The sequence below is a fragment of the Oryctolagus cuniculus genome, chromosome 1, assembly GCF_964237555.1.
Source record: "Oryctolagus cuniculus chromosome 1, mOryCun1.1, whole genome shotgun sequence".
In the NCBI taxonomy this organism is placed as follows: domain Eukaryota; kingdom Metazoa; phylum Chordata; class Mammalia; order Lagomorpha; family Leporidae; genus Oryctolagus; species Oryctolagus cuniculus.
In genome coordinates, this window is record NC_091432.1 from 25,631,205 (window position 1) to 25,650,461 (window position 19,257).

The 19,257-nt window shown below is 38.8% G+C and overlaps 1 protein-coding gene across 11 annotated transcripts in view; it reads left to right on the forward strand.

Moving 5' to 3' along the window:
- LRRC4C (leucine rich repeat containing 4C) overlaps nucleotides 1-19,257 on the forward strand; it is a 1,373,254-nt gene that overhangs the window by 1,240,205 nt on the left and 113,792 nt on the right. For 7 of the 11 annotated variants that reach the window (XM_051826000.2, XM_051826012.2, XM_051825996.2 and 4 more), the window contains one exon: nucleotides 945-1,025. The exons of the other annotated variants lie outside the window; for them this stretch is intronic. The gene's annotated coding sequence lies outside the window, so the exon portion shown is untranslated. The remainder of the gene's footprint in view (nucleotides 1-944; nucleotides 1,026-19,257) is intronic. 11 annotated transcript variants of the gene reach the window in all.

A 19,257-nucleotide genomic window follows, 5' to 3' on the forward strand; every position in this document is an offset into this window, starting at 1 on the left:
TCTGATTGACTTAATTAGTAGGGACATTGGCAGTACCCACTCTTCCATGCACAATGCATGCTTTATGGAGTTGCTTTCTCTAAATCTACTTTTAGAACTCTAAACCATTGCCTTTCTGATTTCCCAGTAGAAAATAGTAATAATGAGAAGAAAAGAATGCTGGTGGGGGAAGAGGAGGATGGAACTCATTAACAAAAAATGTAAATAGAAGCCATTTCAAAGATACTACCCTTACAAGAATGAGGAATGTAAGATAAGTAAATGTAATTAAAGCATGACCAATGATCATGACAGAGCCTCCATTCAAAGGCTGAATTTGTCTTTTTTATTATGCATACCAACTCTTTGTTTATTAACATAATAAAAATTGTAATGGAATAAAAAAAGATTTCACAAAAGACCAGAGAAGGCCAGACAATTGATTAAAAGATGCAAAACTGTACAGCTCCCTGGAGCCTGCAGTCCCTTTTAAAGTTAATTTTGAATGACTTGTCCAGGCAGGGAGTCTTCCAGGAGGAAATGCATCTCCGTCTAAGGTTAGGTCAAGGGCTGGATACCCAGGGCTCCAGTGAGCTAGGAAGAATTTTCTGAGGCAGAGCCCAGACAGAGGGAGTCATCAGACTCTTAAAAGTGGGAGGAGAATACTTACCATCACTCTGGGCTGCTTTTCAGTTGTAGCATTTCTCAGGCAAAGAGTATGCCAACAGCCTTTCTCTCCTGGTTTGTTTGTCTGTCGTGCATGCTGGCAACCAACATGGCTCCGAAGTATCAAGCTAAGTTAATAGAATCAACAAGCTGGAACATCAGACATGCCAAGCATCATTTAAAGATCTTTTCATGTATTTAAAAGTCGGAGAGGGAATGTGGTTTCTAGTCCACCAGAATAATGGTATTTCAGGCTGTTTGAGATCTTACATCATATAGTCCAATCACCTCATTTGCAGATCAAGAAACTGAGGCTGAGAGAAAAGGGACTTGCCCAGAGTCACTCGGCCAGGCAGTGACAAACCACTGTAGAACTTTTGGTAAGTTGTGTGCCCTCTTTGGCTTTTCTTTCCAAATCTATAAAACAGAGATGGGTGATATGTCTAGAGAATCTCTCTAAAATTCCTTCTCTATATCTGTGCCTTTTAATTTTAGACACTTTGTCTATTCGATAATGACCAAGAGGTTTTAGTAAAAGTGATGTATTTTATATGTCTAAATGCCACTGTTAAAGCATTTTAATGAAGGCTAAAATTTTAGTTAATATTTTACATTTTGATGTGATATAGATTTGGATTGAATGTTTTGAAAATGACTAGCAATTTACTGGTTTTAAGCCTGGTTAACAAATCATTGTATTACACAATAATACGATAAACACTTTCTTGATGAAACTATCATACATGTTTAATATGATTCCTTATGTTGCTTTACTAATGGCTGAAGATTTCAGAGCACATGATTAGATCACACTTCAAAAGAAGTCATGCTATACAAAACAGAAATACCCAAGGGGGTTTTAATTAGTTGAAAATGTCATTGCTGGTGAGCATGAATTGGATTTTTTAAAAAGCTTTTTTTTTTCTTCAGCGCATGCATTCTAGAAAAACTGACAGCAAATCCATATGTAATAGCTGTTTTAAAAGCCTTCATCAAGAGTGTGCATGTTTAGTGTCTCTTAGTGGGATAAGTTGGGTTATGATGGTTGAAAGGGCAAAAGATTCAAGAACAACATTGACATTGGCTTTTAAGTTTGGCTCCATGGATAATGTAGTTAGAATTGCTTATAGGGCTGGTTGGTTAGGGGGGTAAGTCTTTTGCATCTTCAAAGCATCATACACGCATGTTCTCAGACATTTATTGCATAGGCGGCAAGTGTCAAGTTATGTGTCACAGGAAGCAACCAATTGAGGTCAATTTTGTGAGTGGTGAAGGAATTCACAAGCAATAGAATACAGAGAAGAGAATGAGAAGAGATAGATTTTTTTTTAAGATTTATTTTATTTATTTGAAAGAGTTACAGTGAGAGGTAGAGCCAGAGAGAAAGAGAGGATGGTTAGAGCTGAGCTGATCAGAAGCAAGGAGCCAGGAGCCCCTTCTGGGTCTCCCATGTGGGTGCAGGGGCCCAAGGAGTTTGGCCTTCTTCTACTGCTTTCTCAGGCCACAGCAGAGAACCAGGTTGAAAGTGGAGCAGCCGGGACTCGAACCAGCACCCATATGGGATGCCACTGCCGCAGGCTGGGGCTTCAACCAGCTGCGCCACAGCGCCGGCCCCAGATTTATTAAAATACACTACAAGGGAGCAGCTGTGAAGCTGACTACTGTGGCCCAGAGACTACAGTTTGGGAGGTTTTATATGAATGAGGTAGACTGCTGTTGGCCAGCAGGTTTTTCATCATGTGTTGCCACAGACTTTTCATTAGTGATTTCTTTATTGCTGAATATTTTCTCCAGTGCATTGCTAGGATTTTCTCCAGTGATTTCTTCATTGCTGGGCATTATCATCGGTGACATCCCTGTTGCCAGGTAGCCAGGTAGCCAGGTGACTTTCATGTAATTTATAATGATTCTCACAGGTCTATCATAAGGATCAAATAATATAACATATATGAAAGAAATATGTACATTGTATGCTCCACAGAGATTTTTTTGTGTGTTTTTCTACTTACATCTTATTTTAATTTTTTAGAGATTTATTTTTATTTATTTGAAAGACTAACAGAGACAGGGGGAAAGAAAAAGATTTTCCATCTTTGACTCACTCCCCAGATGGCCAAATTGGCCTTGGAACTGCACCAGGCTGGAGATAGCAGCCTGGATTTCCATCTGGGTCTCCTATGTGAGTGGCAGGGACGATCATCTGCTGCCTTCCCAGGTGCATTAGTGTGGAGCTGGATCAGAAATGGAGCAGGCAGAACTCGAACCCGTGTTCCAGTATGGGATGCTACAATCACAAGTATTGGCTTAACCCCCTGCTCCACAACACCAGCCTATGTATTGAATTTTAAAACAAATAGATAGATCCACGGAAAATCATTAAAGGGTAGAGACTGAGAGGATGTAGGAAACAAATATTCTATTTTTCCAATAGAATTATTGTTTAGAGCTGAGAGACTACCAGGATATAAATGAAATATTGCTGCTAGGGTACCTCATGCCCATAATTCTTAGAATGTTACCTACAAATGAGTCACTTGTGAAAATGCAAATTCTAATTTAACATATCTGAGGTGTATTCCAAGATTCTACATTTCTAAAAAGCTTCCAGGTGATACTGATGCTTCTGCTCTCCAGGACTTTGAATTGCAGGGTATTATGTCTTCAAATGAAATGGTATAACCAAGGATCCAGGAAACATCTTACCAAGAATAAAACACATATCTGCTGTAGTTTACATATCAAGGGAGTACCATCCAGCCTGGCTAACACCCACCTTAACATATCTTAAAGGAGCTTTCTGTTTCTGGTTTTATTATTAGTATTGAGAAAGCACTCACTTTCTATTGCTTGGCTTGGTTTCCTAGCTGATAGATCATAGTAAGGTAGGCGTTTAAATACAATCAAGAATAAGCAGGATCTAGAGTGCCCATGCATAGCCAATGTAATAGAATTACTTCTTATTCCTTTTTGAGAACTCATCTAATAGATATCTTTGAATGCTTGGATGTGTGCTTGATTGTCCTATCTCTCTCCTTTTCCTTGGCAATTGCTTATTTGCATTGACTGGGATCATTTAAATCCCTAATGTAAATATGAATATAAAGAAACTATATGACATTTCTCCCTATTTTTCACATTTTGAGTCAATTAAATAAATATGTACTGATTAGTGTTTACAAAGTAGTGAACTGGGCACTATGAGGTACAGAAAGATCAAAAGTCTTGGTTCCAGGTATTTTCAGTTTGTCTATAGAGGACAAAGACATAAAAGTTAAAAACAAGTATAAGAACTTAAAAAAAATTCTAGATTTAGAAATAACATGCTTAGAAGTATGTAAGAAATTGAAATCAATTGTATCAGGGAGTTAGGAAAACTTTGTGAAAGAGGAAAAATTGAGCAGGGATTCAGAACATGGTCATCTGTACATGGAAAAAATGTAAAATATACTGAGCCAAAGTGTCATATTTTAGGTATATGAATTGAAAGCAAAAGCTTATATAAGTACATGTTAATTCAACTGGCTTCCTGCTGAAACTGAAATGTCATTCTTTGGAATTCAACCTAAAGCCTAGGTCTCTTATGGGACATTGAAAGCAAGATATGATGACCTGTTAGGATAGTGATTTTGTTGCTTCTCTCAAACTTTGGCCTTTCCTATTGGAACTAGTTCCTTGGACCCCAAACAAGGAAATATCACACTTCATATAATCATTTCCCCTTTGAATATGGAACATAGTACTTCAATAGTACATAGGTCAGGGAGAAAAGAAAGTTATTTCAGATCTTTAAAACGTGTTGGCCGGTGCTGTGGTGCAGTGGGTTAAGCTGCTACCTGCAGTGCCGGCATCCCATGTGGCTGCTGGTTGGAGTTCTGGCTGCTCCACTTCTGATCCAGCTCCCTACTGATGTGCCTGGGAAAGTAGGGGAAGACAGCCCAAGTGCTTGGGCCCCTGCACCCACATGGGAGACCTAGATGAAGCTCCTGACTTTGGCCTGGCCCAGTTCCAGCTGTTGCGGCCTCTTGAGGAGTGATCCAGCAGTGAACTAGAAGACTCTGTCTGTAACTCTGCTTTTCAAGTAAATAAATACAGCTCTTAAAAAAAAGTATTATCATTTTAACTCATATACTCATTACATGCTCCTTTTTTATAATGCTGACACTCACGTGTGATAGTATTTTCATTGCTCTAACTTGATGAATTTAAATTTTGAGATTTTTGCCATGAAGTTACTTTGAACTGTTGGGTGATCATAAAGGAGAAACCTTTAGTATCCTCCTTCTTTGATATGATGATGCTTAACCATTTAAACAAATTGATTTTGCAACCCTTCCCTGATTCTTTATTGTCCTGGATGGTGCTATTGCCTGGATAGCTGGGGTATTATTGCCTGGTATCACTAGTTAGTGCAGCCTGAAGTTCAAGTGTAGATAAAAGCAGCTATAAAATCCAAGGCGGACAATACTGGAAGGTGAAATATGTTCAAAATTCAAAGTTCTTTAGTGGCATCACCAAGAAACAGTATCTGGAGAAGAGCTAAGCTGAAAACTTACAATGTGAGGTGTTTATTCATACTGGAAGTCAGCTGTGTTGAGACTAGCTTAAAGACACAGTAAAATTTTTTGAAATGCCGTGCATCTCCTTTGTAGCCCACCCTAGTAAGATACTCTGTTAAGAGTACAGATACTCTTTTTTTTTTTTTTAAGATTTATTTATTTATTTATTTGAAAGCCAGAGTTATACACAGAGAGAAGGAAAATCAGAGAGTCTTCCATCCGCTGGTTTACTCCCCAACTGGCCGCAACAGCCAGAGCTGAGCCGATCGGAAGTCAGGAGGTAGGAGCTTCCTCCAGGTCTCCCAAGCCGGTGCAGGGGCCCAAGGACTTGGGCCATCTTCCACTACCTTCCCAGGCCACAACAGAGAGCTGGATCTGAAATAGAGCAGCCAGGACTTGAACTGGCGCCTGGATGGGATGCCGGCAATGCAGGCAGAGGCTTTACCCACTATGCCACAGCGCTGGCCCCTACAGATATTCTTTTATTCCATCTCTTTCTGTCTGTCTCTCTGAGTCTTAAATAAAGAACTTTTTTAAATTTTTAGGAGCACAGAAGAGCATGAAACTTGTGCTGCTGTATAAACATTGGGTTCTTTTGAGTTCCACTGAGCAAAGCAATATACCCCTTGTGTCAAATTTGTTTTAAATGTGTCTGATGTAGCTAGAATCCAGGAAACTATAGACAATAATGAGTTTGTGAGAGCCTCGATGTATAAACTCCATCCAAGTGAGTCTGTTCACAGTTGACTCTGCAACTGGTCACAGGTTCTGTCAGTGCTTACCGTTCTTTAACTTCTCTCCTCACAACCGAACTGTGGCAATATTGGATACACAAATTTTATTTTGACTTTTGTCACAGGCTGTGAATTCCAAATTTCAAGTAAGAACCAAACTTGAAGAGCATAGATATTTCTTCCTGTTAGGGCTTTTGATGTACATCTAGCATTCATCTCCTTCGTTTTTCAAGTTTAAAACAAGCAAAACCCAAGACTTCAAAAGGAAATATGTAGGAAGGCAGATAAGTGAGATGTTAGTTGAAAAGAAAGAGAATAGGGAAATGAAACCAACATTAGGTGTTTGATGCGAACATATACCAAACACTGCTGGGTTCTTAATATACATAATGTTACTTAATCCTCTCCATGATATTGCATTAGCACCATCATTGGGTACAGTTTATCAGTGAGCAATTGAGAGCAAGAAAGATTCTAATCAGAGAACAAAATCACTTAGGCACTCACCATTAGAGCCGAGGCAAGGGTGTGGATTGCAAACTGCTTTCTACTTCCAGACTGAAAACTACAGGTGGTAGTATATTCTGGAAAATCCCACCCTCTGTTTTTCACAAAGCAGCTTCAACTATGCCAAGATAAGCAATTTGTATGAAAGACACAGAGGGTAAAACTTGGGTAATAGTTATAGATCCACTCATACAACTAGATAACCCTCTTTATTCATTTTAACTTAACCTGCATGGACTACTGTATGGTGGTAATAATCTTTTTACGTGAATATGACCTATCTGTGCCTTAGTCAGCAATATGGAATAGTTGGATACTCCTGAAGCTGTTTAGAGGGTTGATATATTGTCTGTACATGCTTAATATTCAGAAATAGTTTTTTTAAAATAAATCAAGAGGACTGTTTTTTCCTTTATAATCCATATTTAGACTTTGGTGTTAGTAGTAAATGGTGCTGTCAGTTCTGCATTTTTGTTTATAAATAGCAACATATTAAGAATGTACTGTATACTAGGAAGTGTGATAGGAGCTCTGTTAGGGCTGATGGAACTCTGCTGTGACAACAAATCAACCCTGACATCTCGGTGGATGAACACAAGGTTATGTTTTGTGCATGCAAAATCTACTATGGTCCTTGCTTTTCTCCAAGGCAGCTTTCTTTCTGAATAGATGTCAGTGGACTAGTTTGTACATAGCTTGTGGCTTTCCTTTCTCAACATATGGCTTCTAGTTTTTGTTATCATAGGAGAAAAGAGAGCTGAAAATATCTTGGGGGCTTTTCTCTGCCTTACTCTAAAAGTGATACTTTCATTGTCTTCATGATCTGTTTGTCAGATTAAGTCATCTGGCTCCACCAAACTGAATTTTTTGTTCATAAAACAAAAAATTAGCTGACACTAGTGACTACTGTCAATATATCACAAATTCTTGGGAAAACAAAGATTAAAGTTTAAAAAGTTATCTCATTTTATGAAAGCTATGCAGTCGAATGTGGAAAACAATAATTACAAGGGGATATTTAGGGATACATTACATTTGACAAGGATTTTGCTTCCTTATTTCAGTTACTGCTATTCTCTTTAGAGAGTTATTTTTTATTTTTGCATATGAAATAATTGACTTGAGAATTAAAAATGCCTATCATCTCTTTCATTTATGCTGTATGCTTTGTTTTCTTATAGACCCATACCTGGGTCTTGGAGATTGTTTTTTTGAGACGGTAGCCTTATGAAAGTTTTTTTTCTTTTTAAAGAATGGAGAGAATTTTTCCTGCCCACTAGAAACCAGGATGAGTAGTAGGAAGCTGTGTGTTCCCTGTTATTCTTTACTTCTTGGGCAATTAGTCTTATTAATGTCCATTGTTTATGGGTATGGGCAAATATTGAGACAATTTTTAGCAATTTTCCATACAGAGCAACAAAGCATATGCAGTTGGAGAGCGCTACACCTTCAAGACAAAAACATTAAAAAATATAGCAACACAAATATGTTTCAGCTTGAGAGAATGAGCAGGTCGTCAATTTTGGTTGTGGTATACAGGATATTAGAGAGGTATTTTCTTCATACATCTGGTATGTTTTCAAGTTAATATTTTTACAAAACAATTGTTTTTGACAAGCAGAGTGGACAGTGATAGAGAGAGACAGAGAGAAAGGTCTTCCTTTGCTATTGGTTCACCCCACAGTGGCCGCTGCGGCCTGTGTGCTGTGGCCGGTGCACTGTGCTGATCCGAAGCCAGGAGCCAGGTGCTTTTCCTGGTCTCCCGTGGGGTGCAGGGCCCAAGGACTTGGGCCATCCTCCACTGCCTTCCTGGGCCATAGCAGAGAGCTGGACAGGAAGAGGAGGGACCAGGACACAATTCGGCGCCCCGACGGGGACTAGAACCCGGTGTGCAGGTGCCACAGGCGGAGGATTAGCCTATTGAGCCACGGCACCAGCCACAAAACAATTTATTTGAAAAACAGAGAGACAGAGAGAGAGATAGACAAAGAGAGAGCACTTCATCCACTGATTTACTCTCCAGATGTCCTTGATGACTGGTATTACGCCAGGCTGAAGCCAGAAGGTGAGAACTCAATCCATATCTTCCATGTGGGAGGCAGGAACTCAATTGCTTGAGACAACACTGCTGCCTCCCAGAGTCTGCTTTAGTAGGAAGCTGAAATTGGAAGCCAGAGCCAGGAATCAACCCCACATTCTTCAATATGGGATGTGGGTTTCTTAACTTCTAAATGAGCCAAATGCGTGCCCCTACTGAAAAATAATTGGTAAAGTGCTACACAATCACTGAGTGTCATGTTGACTTGCAAGGAACAGATGAATAAAATCTTACACCATTTTATTGAAAGATCTTCTTGGGGCCGGCATTGTGGCACACAGCATGTTAAACTGCCACCTGGGACACTGGCATTTCATATGGGCACCAGTTGTAGACCAAGCTGCTCTGCTTCTGATCCAGCTCTCTGCTAATGCACTAGGGAAAGCAGAGGAAGATGGCCCAAGTGCTTGGATACGAAGAGTACTATAAAAATAATCATTTAATTATTTCTGGTTTTTTTTTTTTATAATTTATTTATTTATTTTTTGACAGAGTTAGACAGTGAGAGAGAGAAAGACAGAGAGAAAGGTTTTCCTTTTTCTGTTGGCTCACCCCACAAGTGGCAACTACAGCTGGCGCGTTGCAGCAGGCACGCTGCGCTGATCTGAAGCCAGGAGCCAGGTGATTCCTCCTGGTCTCCTGTGCAGGTACAGGGCCCAAGGACCTGGGCCATCCTGCACTGCCTTCCCGGGCCACAGCAGAGAGCTGGACTGGAAGAGGAGCAACAGGGACAGAATCCGGCACCCCGACCAGGACCAGAACCCGAGGTGCAGGCGCCACAGGTGGAGGATTAGCCTATTGAGCCATGGCGCTGACCAGTTATTTCTGTTTTTAACTACTAGGGCCTTGATTAAAAACACAACACTTTAGATAATTTCAAAAGTTGTCTATATCTATGTGTGCAAAATAGGTGAAATATAAGCTGTGTGAATAATCAGTATTTTGTGTGTATACAAACACTGACTGTAGAGAGCCTTGAATGTCATACTTAGAAAATTCAGCAATCCATTTTGCAAAGCTGCAGTACCTATTGATATGTCTATTTCTAAAATGTGTGTGTCTCTAAACCACTGTTGAAACAGGCATAAAGATTGGTTTCTCATAGGGTTATTGAAATAATTAAATGAGATAATTTAGGCAGTGTTTTACTTAGCAACTGGGACATAATTCACATTTAATAAATTTTAAATATGTATAATAACAAAGATATTTTATCACACATTAACTGTATGATTTGTTATAAATATATGTCAATAATCTTTTGTGAAATTAGTTTGGGTTTGTCATTTATTTGGATGATTCCTGTGCTGCAGAGTTACTGTAAATCAGAATTAGAATGCAAACTGTGAAGATCTGACTTCACATGAGTTAAGATTCTGTCTCAGATTCTATTTTCTGTTTTCGTTCATTTGCTCATGCATTCACTTATTACTTAAACAAATACTGAAGTCTGTGTTTTGTGCCGGCCATTATAATCTGTCATCTAGAGTCTTAGGGTGGAGAACAAACATGAAAGCAAATAACTGCAATAAAATGGTGTGAACAATGTGGAATACAACAGCCTTTAAAGTAAAAGGGCATCCACTCTAGATGACGTATGGTTCATTTTTATGGACATATTTGTTGTTAAGCTAAATAGAGGAGTAAAACAAAATAGTGAAAAGTTAAAGGACTATTTCTTCTTATTTTATGCCTCTTCTTGCCTTCATCTACCACCTACATGCTGCTAAAGACATCCAAATGATTATCAGTAATTGCTATCACTTTCTCTTACAGCAGAATCCTATTTCCATTTCACTTTTGGCAATCTGTAGGTAGATGTTCCACAGATATCTTGAAGTCGTTCAGCTTAAAATAAATTAATTTTATCCCTTCCTTTCACAAATACTGTTTGTCCTCATTATGTCTAATCTCTGTTAAATTTATTATCACCTAAAACATCACCCTGATGGAAGACTGGGAGTATCAGTCAGCCTTCAGGTCTTGCCTGCCCCCTAAAGTTAATCAGTCATCCAATCCTGCTCCTCCTTTTCTCTCTCCTGGGCAAATATATGTACACACATACACACACCCCCATTTATGCCCCAAATTAGTAGGATAAGAAAGCTATTTTCAAGTTGCTAGGCAGCAGCAGTTGAAGAAAATGCTCAGAAAATTGCCAGTGACTTGGCTATCAAGTGCTATCACTATGTTGTCTCTTTTGTGTGAGTAGGAAATTCTTCTCTTTAATATGAAATAATAATTTTAAATTCTCTTGATCTATGAACTTCAAAAGCATCCTCATATACATATCCACATTGATATACTGACTAAATTTCTCTTTCCTTTCCATCACTGATATTTTATGCTTCCAAAGGGAGTTTCAGCTATGAATCTCAGACCCTTTGCAAATGTTCAATTGCTCAGAATGTGGATTGGAGGTTAGTAGTCTAGTTCATAAACTCATATTTATGGAGCAGTACATTATCTATTGATGTTTATCATTGAAATTAAATGATCAGAATTACAGCCAGTGCAATAATTAATGATATGACAAGATGGGCCTGATATTTGTTAAGCATAATTTATTTGAGAGGCAGAGAGATGGCAGGGGTTGGTTGTTGGGGGAGAGAGAGAGAGATCCTAACCTTACTGGTTTACCCCCAAATGCTTACAACAACAGGGCTAGTCCTGAGCCAGAATGCAGGAACTAGGAACGCAGTTCAGTTCTTCCACATGGGAGGCAGGAACCTGATTTCTTGAGCCATCACAGTTACCTCCCAGGGGTCTGTGTTGACAGGAAGCTAGAGTCACGACCTGAAGCCAGAAGTAGAACCCAGGTACTCTCATGTGGAGTGAAGTCATTTTAACTGCTAGGCTAAACACCTGCTCTGACCCTGATAATTTTTTGTTTCTAAGTATTTGCTGAAATTTCCTTCTAGACCATACTCTTTGAAGATCAGATTGATTCTTCAGTACTAAGTGTACAGTTATATGCACCATAGTAGTTCTACTCACAGTAGTGCATCTTATTCCTTCCTTTTAAAAAAGTTAGTGAGAATCTAGGTCCCTAAACATAGCAAAATGTTAAGTTCCTAAACAAAATGCAGTGAACAAAAAATATAATAGTTTTCTTTTATCCTTCTTTCATTTTATGTGTTTTTAAAATAGTTTTATAATCTTAACAAATATGTAGGTAGGATTAATACTATAGATGCAAATGAAAAGTTTAAAGATATCTTTAAATGGTGGAGTTTTAAATGTGATAATAATACAATAGTTACAGAAGAAAAGGCTGCACAGAGGGAGAGCAATGGATAAAAGTACAATTAGCCTTGTATAAAAAGAGAAAGGAAAGGATAAATTTACTATGAGCATTTCTTAAGTCAGTAGTTTATTATTTTCTGAGTTCCCAATTGACTATACTTTTTTTTCCCCTTTTTGAAAATATTAACACTTCTGATGTGTCTTAATATCTCCCATTTTTTTGGCCTATGTATCTTGATCGGCATGGTGTGCTAGCATTGTTAGCAAACAGTGATGCATTTCAATATACATATTTATCGGTCTTCAGCTAAAATTAGGTTTGCTGAGCAAATAGACTTTGTTCATCCACCTTAAATAGATCATTTCCCAGAATGCCAAGGGAAAACACTGACAATAGGACTTGCTTTGTCCTCGATCACTGTTATCATACTGGCAAAATGAGGGAAGGGAAAAAATGGACCAAAGGAAAAACTGTGATTCTCAAACATAAACCTCTCAATTGCAGATGAGAGTCACACATTTGAAAGGATGATTTGTGAGCATCATCACACAAGCAAAGGATCGTTGTTAGCAGTTGCTTGTAATTCATGGAGGAGCGCTTTAGGAAAACATGACTCTAGTCATTATGTTATGTTTATTCTGCTTTCTGTAAACCAGATGAATGTGGGATTATTTGTATAGCATAATAGCCTTCAGCATGGAAGTAGAAGGAAAGTTTATTACCTGTTTCTTCCTCTCCCCAGAGAGGAATTTGTTTCACTTTGAGGTAAGATTCTCATGAAAGACTGCAAGTCACAATGCATGTTGTCATTTCCCTAGCTATGAACACCAAATTACAGCCCATTTATATTGTTTTGCCAACTTATCTGGAAGCCACAGAAACAAGAACAAATATGAATATCAAAATTCAGATAGATTTGTTACCCTAGTGGAAGAGTGCAGTATCTTGTAGGTAGTGGGTACTCAGTGAATAGCATAGTCTTTTTGTTATTGCTTATTTGAGAGTGACTGATGGAACCCTGTTTGAAGAGATAATTGAAGGAGATGAGAAAAAGAAGAGCAGTGAGTTCCATATGAGTTAATGGAGAAAAGAAGAGCTTCTGGCTGGAGAATAAAGACTTTGGGGTTGGCCAGCGCCATGGCTCAATAGGCTAATCCTCCACCTAGCGGCGCCGGCACACCGGGTTCTAGTCCCGGTTGGGGTGCCGGATTCTGTCCCGGTTGCCCCTCTTCCAGGCCAGCTCTCTGCTATGGCCCAGGAGTGCAGTGGAGGATGGCCCAAGTCCTTGGGCCCTGCACCCCATGGGAGACCAGGAGAAGCACCTGGCTCCTGCCTTCGGATCAGCATGATGCGCCGGCCACAGGGCACTGGCCGCGGCGGCCATTGGAGGGTGAACCAACAGAAAAGGAAGACCTTTCTCTCTGTTTCTCTCTCTCTCACTATCCACTCGGCCTGTCAAAAAAAAAAAAAAAAAAAAAAAGACTTTGGGGTCAGGAAGATCTGAGTTAGAATCTTCCAGCTTCTTACTAGTTACCATTTCACCCAGGTACAGCTTTCTCTTCTGCAAAATGGCAGTCATGAACCTAACATGTAGATTGTCGTACAGATCACAAGGATTAACAGGTGACTGCTCACACTCTCTACCCAGCATTCAGCAGATCCGTCCTGAATGACATCTCTTTAAGATGATTTTAGAAATTAAAATTCCGTGCTCTATTTCAAATTTTTTGTTTCAAGTACCATGTTTAGAAATCTGTGATATTATGTGGCATTTCTACTTTTCTTTTCCCAGTACTCTTGTTCTTTTTCCTTCTCTTTTTAGCATCCATTGTTTCTATAGTTTATGTAACTGCAACCCTCTGCTTTCAACAAGAAATAATTGACTCCAGAATGTAGGAGAGTGATCCTGCATTCAAATGAGGAATCACAAACCCTTTATCAACTCAAGGGTTTACACTTCTCTCCTCCCTCACTCTCCTCTCTTACTAGAACACAAACACATTTAGGTTTCATTACTCTGACTTTTGGACACAGATGTTTACATAAATGTTTTGGGGCAATGGTGTCAGGGTTAAACTTAGCAACCTCATTCTAACTTTACAAAGAAGCTGTGTTTGGAGGAAAAGAGGATGGAGATGCAGGTAGACTAAAAACTGTCATCATTGTAATCATTATCTTCAAAGGAGCAACATCTACATAAGTAGAGTGAGAGAAATACAGAATAAGTCTTACATGGTGTTGTTAACACATTGGCAGGAGAAGAAGGGGGAGAGATATTTGATTTAATTCATTTTAAAACCAACTTCATTTGCCGAAGATTCCCACATAATAATAATGTACCATTCCATTCCATTCCATTCCATCCCAGATCCTCCATTCAGTCCTTTTACACAGTGTCCTGTATCTAGCCCCTTTCTCAGAACACTCTTTGTGTGAATGGCTGGTTCTTAGTACACTGTGTTCCAAAGTTAAAAATGTATTATTGTGCTGTATGGGTAAAGACAGAGAAAAACAGTCTTTGAGGTCTCACCTTTTGTAGGGAAGAGGGACACAAGCCTTTAAAAAAAATAAAAAAGATCTGGGGCCTGCGCTGTGGCGTTGCAGGTAAAGCTGCCTCCTGCATTGTCGGCATCCCATATGGGCACCAGTTCAAGTCCCAGCTGCTCCACTTCCCATCCAACTCTCTGCTGTGGCCTAGGAAAGTAATAGAAGATGGCCCAAGTCCTTGGGCCCCTGCACCAACATGGGAGACTCAGAAGAAGCTCCTGGATCCTGGCTTTGGATTGGCTCAGCTCCAGCCATTACAGCCATTTGGGAAGTGAACCAGCAGATGGAAGAGCTCTCTCTCTCTCTCTCTCTCTCTCTCTGCCTCTGCCTCTCCTTCTCTCTCTGTGTAACTTGGACTTTCAAATAAATAAATGAATATTACAAAAAAAGATTTATTTATTCACTTGAGAGGCATAATTACAGACAGAGAGGTCTGAAAGGTCTTCTATCTGCTGATTCACTCCTCAAATGGCCTCAACAGCAGGAGCTAAGCTGATCTGAAGGCAGGAGTCAGGAGCTTCTTGTGGGTCTCCCACGCAGGTACAGGGGCCCAAGCATTTAGGGAATCTTCTACTGCTTTCCCAGGCCAACAGTAAGGAACTGGACTGAAAGTAGAGCGGTCAACACACAAACTGGTGCCCTATGGGATTGCGGGCCAGTGCCATAGGTGGATGCTTAACCTACTATGCCACTGCACCGGCCACGGGGACATAAGACTTAATGAATTAATAGTGTAAAATCCTCCAGCATCCTGAATAAAAGACTATTTTTAAAACCAGTGAATTGCTATTTTCCTAGTTTTAAATGAATACCTGTTGAATTTATGGCCATTTAGATAACTATTGAAATACTAAATATTCATGATGTATGTAAACATAGGCACATACTGAATAAGCTACATTTTAATACTTGAAGGGAATTTAAATTGTATTTTTTCTTTTAAAATGCTTACTTGTTTTTATTTACTTGAAAGAGAGAGAAATGTTTCATCAGCTAGGTCACTACCCAAATGCCTGCAATAGTGAGGGCTGGGCTGGGCTGAAGCCAGGAGATCAGAACTCCCTATGGGTTTCCCACATGGATGTCAAGGACCCAAGCACTTGAGCCATCATCTACTATCTACAAAGATGTATTATCAGGAAGTTAGATTAGAAGCAGAGTAGCCAGGACTCTGATACTGGATGTAGGCATACCAAGCAGTCTGCTGCACCACAATGCCTACGTCTTAGGTTGCCTTTCATGTTCCAAATTAAAAACAAAGGCTCATATGTGAATTTTTCCTAAGATATAAAGCTTAATAGTGCCAGATGCCAGACTAGAACCCAGATTTCTTAGACTCAATACTCTGTGCAATATGCAAGGTGACCTCACTATAGATACTCCATATTTTATCCATAGAATCTTTCAAAGGGAGAATGGTTTTGAATGGTCTCAACCTCTTTCAAACATAAGCAGTGTGATTACTGTTGTTTGAAAGATCATAAATGATTTTTCATCCCATCAGCCATAGGAAGAGATATGGGCTTGGAGCCAGCTGTGTGCTAGGAAAATACTACTGGCAACAATCCATGTCATTTGCCAAGGAAGCAACTATATTCTGTGATCAAGTGGAGTTTAATGTCTTACTCTACTGGTGTTGAGGCATTGTTCAAAATTTATCATAGGAAGAATATACAGCTGTTCCTGTCGAATAGACCAAAGGAAAGACTCAAGAGTGAATTTATTGGTCTAAAATTGATCTAGCCTAAAATTGTTGCTGATAGGAGAGGATAATAGTCTGACTCATAATGGAATGAGCTCCAGTCTTTGTGTTAGGTGACATGAGATTGAGTATCCAAGCCAGCATTCCCCTCACTAACTACATGACTTCTGGCAAATCTCTGAGTCTCAATGAACTCTTATAAATTTGAAATCATACTTTCTAGATCATAGTTTTAGGGAAAATTATATAAAATACTTCAGGTAAAGGTGCATTGCATAATGCTTAACAACATGCCCACAGTAGACTTCAATTATGTAAGTGTAGTATTTTGAGTCTCAATCTAAAGGAAGATGTCACTAAGGATTATGAAGTATGTTTGGCATTTATTATGTAGAAAACAATCAGAGATGCAGGAGTAAGAGTTTACAGTCAGCCATATCCTCTATATTCGCCAGTAATTATGTAGTTTCACTTCTCAATGTTATGATGCATTACATCACATATTGATTGATAAAGCCTCTTGAAAAAGGTATTGACAAAAAGAGAACAGTGAAACCTGCTGTGTGGGGAACTTAATTTCCATAGAAAATCTCCACCTTCCCTAGCTTATTTTGTTATGTTTTTGTTTTTTAAATTTTGATTTGTTTTAAATTGTGATTTTGCCACAGCTTTGTGGCACAGTTGGTTAAGCTGCCACCTGCAATGCCAATATCCCATATGGGCACCAGTTCAAGTCTCAGCTGCTCCACTTCTGATTTAGCTCCCTGATAATGTGCCTGAGAAAGCAGAGGAAGATAGCCCAAGTACTTGGGTCGCAGCAACCACATTTGAGGCCCAAATGAAGCCCTGGCTCCTGGCTTCTGCCTGGCCCAGCTCTGGCCATTGCTGCTATTTGGGGAGTGAAGTAGTGGATGAAAGATTCTCTCTCTCTCTCTCTCTCTCTCTCATTCTCTTTCTCTCTCTCTCTCTCTCTCTCTTTCTCCCTTTCTCTCCGTGTTTCCTTCTCTCTCTGTAACTCTGTCTTTCAAATAAATAAATAAATTTCTTAAAACAATTTTGATTTGGCATCCAGAATCAGCTTAATCAGTGAAATCTGAAGTCTCCAAGAATCCCTATGCATCCCTTCTTCCCCTTTTCTTTTCCAATGCAGCTCAGGCTAATTCCTAATAAAGGTTTTAGCTATTCAAGTAGCTCATGTCTTTTTCTCTAGGAATTATGTATTTATGTGATTAATTCATGTAGCTGCACCTGCTTGGTTAATTCATGTTTTCGTGCACTTATAGAGTTTCATTTCCACATTGATATTTATTGGTTTCTTTATATTCTATCGTTCTTTAGTTTGAGTCAACACTGGTGCCTAGACAGCATGTTCTTACGTGTTATTGTGGTAACCCCACTTTATTTTAAGGGATGAGATCAACCTCCATCTATCTATCATTGTCTGGGTGGTATTCTTCTTGGCAGTAAAGTAGAGATAATTAGCAAAATGGCATTTAGCAGTAGTTCAGCTTTATGAAGGCATGGGAGTAAAATCAGTAGGAATAAATGCATAAATAGAACATATCTTTTTGTGTTATTGATGAGCTTCATTCAGAATATTTTATTATTTAGTGTCTGTTATGTATAACATTGTTCCTATATGGTAGAGAGAGAAAAAATAGGCTATAGTATGCTCTGTGTACCATAATCAAGTCTTTTGTTGCACAGAGGCTGGAAAGGTAACAGTGTTGCAGTTTGGTAAAGACAATGCTAACATCTTGACAGAACTATTAAGTTAACTGAATGTGGGGCAGAATAGTTTTGGGGGGATGTTTCTCTCATAGAGATAATACTTAAGCTAAGATCTAACAGAGATAAAATTAGCCAGGAAATAAGATTGAAGGAATAGTACGAGTTCTTAGCTTTAGTTCTATGCCATTTTTACGTCACTCCAGTACTGGGGACTGTAAAGCATTATTATTTCTGGTAGCTCTTTAAGGTACATGTTTGGTAGCATAATGAAGGACAAAACAGACTGTTAGAATTAAGAGCAGTTGTAGTAAAGGAAGATAAACAAGAAAGGACTACTTGTCAATAAAGAAGGGGAAAGATATGTTGGGAGCAAAATGATAGTAATACAATTGTCATTATTGAACACTTGTTCCATTCAGGCTAAGCCTTTTCTATATAGTGTTTCCTTTAAACCCAAGAATAAAACTATTAGGTCAAAATTACCATTTCTATTTTAGAGATAAACCAATAAATACTGAGAAGAAATAGTAGCCTTTTTTCTTAGATGCATATAGATGGCAAGTAAAAAAGTTGAGAATAAGAATCTGGTTTACATGAGTGTAAAGATCATGATTTTGGGACAATGTTGTACTTTGTGTTAAATTGCATTTGTCATACTGCATTTACATGGGCACCATAAGTCTTGAAAGATGTAAATTGGAAAAAACTTGAAAAGTCAGACAAATAATGAGAGAATTGGATTTAGGAGCATATATAAATAAAGATGATTAAATGAAACCCAAATTGTGGGGAGGGGATTTATACACACATGGTGAAAGACATGAATGCTAAATGGTCATGGAATTGTGTATAACCCAGATCAACATTATATGAGAAGGATCTTAATGAACGTGGAGACTACTGACCATTCCACAGCCTCTATAAAATAAGAAGTATTGGATTTTAAAGTCATCCTGTGGGAAATATTGGAAGCTCAGTCACTTGAGGAATGTAATGCTAAATTGGATAAAACATCTCTCTAGTCTCTGAAATGATCTGTCTGTGTAAAACGCATACACAATCACATGTATCATTGAATGGTACTTTTAATTTTTATAATCAGTAAATCACAGTTATTTAATTCTAAATAAGTAAAAAACTTGGAAAAGAAAATATTTTAAAAAATTAGTTTCCAGGTATAAACTGAACTGTTATAGGACTGAAGACTGCTTACAGTTGGATGGGAAGCATGTAGTCACTTAGAAGTAATTAGTCTTGCAAAGGTATACATGAACAGAGGGTCTTGGAATGGAGGCCAAGAATTAATTTCCCAAAAGGCACTGCTGATGAGATTGTGGTTGGCACATTTCATTCTGCAGATACATCTCTTATTGGTATCTTGTCTGTCCTCTGGGGTGACATTTTGATACTGTGTGCACTCTAATGATTGTCTAGTAATGCAAATGAGAAAGTCACATTTCAGACATTCCACTCAGGACAGAAACTCTTAT